Genomic DNA, 3216 nt, shown 5'->3' with positions numbered 1-3216 from the left:
AACGATGTACAAATGCGCTTTACACAATTGATGTGTGTATGGATTGGGATAACAGTTGTATGAGCCCCTAATAAAATGTTAAAAAAAAAAAGTTTTTTTGGATTGATTAAAACAACCCATCTATTATAATATTGCAAAGAGAGGGCTTGTACTCGACATTGCCGTTAACATTATTCTCTCAGGAGTGTTCAGTTTGCTTAGTACAATGATCCATTCACAAGTCCATGATTCTGGGGATTTGTTTCAAAGTAATCCTGGGGCTTGGGAGGGGAGGGCAAGGATGAAATCACTATTGATACTGGGTTATGGGTGATCAATTTCTTCATATTTTTATATCAATTTTATACAGTGAATTCATGCTCTACATTCATTTTCCTTGGTATATTTTTGAGAAGTTTCACAACAAAAAGTGGAGGTACAGTGAATTACTGAATATTGGTCTTTGAGCCGGATTCCTTTTTTAAAAAAATCATTTTACCGGAGGCTCTTACAACTCTTATAACATTCCATATATCAATTGCATCAAGTATATTTGTATATATGTTGCCATCATCATTTTCAAAACATTTTCTTTCTACTTGAGCCCTTGGTATCAGTTCCTCTTTTTTACCCTCCTACCCTCGTGAATCCTTGATCAATTCTTTATAACTCCCACTAAATGACTCTTTCTCCTGGCAGATCTGGGTAAGAGAAAGGGGTGTGGGAAAGATGCTGATCGGATTCTGTGATGAGTGATGGTTAACAGAATCCATGGCCATTGTCAAAGCTTGGAATGCTAATGCAGGGAGTGGCCAAATTTGTCATCCTGCTGGGGTAGAAAATGAACGGTCTCAGAAGCAGGAAGGTGTGTGTGTGTGTGTGTGTGTGTGTGTGTGGTGTCTCACACTACCCAGAGAGGCGAGGCAGGACGGGAGTGTTTTCCGTACCCTGAGGTCCCTCCACATTGAACTTCCTTGATCCAGGGACAGAGTGAGCTCCCCAGAGGAACGCTGGGGAGCGATGGGCTTCTGGACCACAGAGCGAGTACAGCGGAGTGCCTTTGGGCAGGTTGCTTTCCAAGCGTGTGGTTGGGTGTCAGGAAGAAGAGGTCTCAGTGTGGATAGTGCTTTTCTTTCTCTCCTGTGCACGAAGGGACCAGGCGCTGCCCTCCTTGCCATTTTCTACAGAGCGCAAAAGTATATGTATAAATCCAAATCTGAAGATCTCACGCAGTCGTATGGATGGCGTGGGGGGTGGGGGTGGGGTTGCTGCACCTGGGAGTCAGCTCCATGGTAATGGGTTTGGCTTTGGGGTGGGGCTATTGTCCATCTCTAAATAAATAAACAGGTAAACAAAAAAACAACAACCACCAAATAAATATTCTTTTAACATATCCAAAGTACATGACATTATGTATGTCCTATATAAAACCAAAGTCACGCTGCCATCAAGTAGAGTCTGACTCATAGAGGCCTTCCAGGACAGACTAGGACTGCCTGTGTGGGTTTCCGTATGCAGCTTTCTGGGAGCAGAACGCCTCATCTCTCTGCAACGGAACTGCTGGTGGTTTCGGGCTGCTCACCTGCAGTGATCAGCCCAACACATACCCACGACATCACCAGGGCTCCTTATGTCGTGTGTGTGTGTGTGTGTGTGTTATATGTGTGTGTGTATACCGTATGTATTACACATACACACAAGTTATATATAACACACACACATATATGAGGGGGTACCCCCCCAAAAAAACCTGGAATTTCTTTTCAAAGCTATGTATTTCATTCTTTTTACAAAACAACCTTATCACCTTCAAAGTACTCTCCATTACACTTAATACATTTGTCAAATCATTGATTCTATTCTTAGAGACATTTTTCAAACTCATCTGTTTGGATGGCTCACAGCACCTCCCTCGTTTTTTTCTTCACCTCTACTACATCATCAAATTGTTGTCCTTTCATGTCCCTCTTCGTTCTCAAAAACAAAAAGAAGTTGCATGGAGTGAGGTCAGGTGAGTAAGGTGCTTGGGGCAAGAGAGGCATGCTGTTTTTTGCCAAAAACTGGTGCACTGAGATGGCTGCGTGAGCAGGTGCATTGTCATGGCAGCAAAATCAGTCCCTCATGTGCCACAAACCAGGCCTTTTGTGTTGCACACTGTTACACTATCTTTTCAGAACCTCTACATAGAAAGCTTGATTAACAGCCTGACATAGTGGAGCAAACTCCATATCCCTCCCACATCAAAGAAACAAACGGACTCAGAAGACCCCAAACAAGCAAACAACCATGTTGTTGAGAATGAGGGGGGTTGGAGCAGAGACCCCCAAACCCATCAGTAGATAATTCGACATGCCCTCACTGAAGGGTCACAATCCTCTGGTTCTTTGAGGCTTCCTCACCCCCCACTCTCATAACCCCAGTCCTGCCTTTCACTGCAGGCTAACCCGGAGCATGTGCGCAGGTACAGATAAGAGGAAGAAGTCATGACACGTAGAATCCAGGAACAGGAATGAGAGTATTGATGCCAGGAGGGTAGAGGGAAGGTGGGGAGAGGAGGGGAAGAAGGGGTAGCCAATCACAATGATTGATATATAACCCCCACCACCCCAGTCCCCAGAGGAACAAATAATAGAAACCATGAGTGAAGGGAGACAGCAGTCGGTGTAAGATATGAAAATAATAATAATTAATAATTTATCAAGGGGTCATGAGGGTGAGAGAGTGAAGGGGGGTAAATATAGGAGCTGATACCAAGGGCTCAAATAAAAAATAAATGTTTAGAAAATAATGATGGCAACATATATATAAATATGCTCGATACAATGGATGTATGGATTGTTATAAGAGCTGTAAGAATCCCCAATAAAATGATCTTTTAATAAAAACAAAAATTGAAAACAAATGAACATCGTCGTCTTGATCTTTGATTTCATTTGACGAGCTTTTGGGGGGCAAAGTGACAGTGGCATCTTCCACTGGCTTGATTGATGTTTGCTTTCGGAGCCATAAGGGTAGCATCATGTCTGGTACCTCTAATGACCTTGGGAAAAAGTCTGGGTCGCTTCAGAGCTGCTCTTTCAAAGCGCAGCGCGTTTCCACGGGATGCTCTTTTTGCTGGTCTGTCAGAAGCTGTGCCACCAATTTCACAGCGACCCTTCTCGTCCCCAAATCTTCCTTTACAATTCACGGAGCCCAGCTCCAAGGGTGTCCAGATCATGTCCCCGTCTCTTCAGGGGT

The sequence above is a fragment of the Echinops telfairi genome, unplaced genomic scaffold (genome assembly GCF_000313985.2).
Source record: "Echinops telfairi isolate 266 unplaced genomic scaffold, ASM31398v2 ScPeMD7_23;HRSCAF=83, whole genome shotgun sequence".
NCBI lineage: Eukaryota > Metazoa > Chordata > Mammalia > Afrosoricida > Tenrecidae > Echinops > Echinops telfairi.
This window is presented reverse-complemented; position numbering follows the sequence as displayed.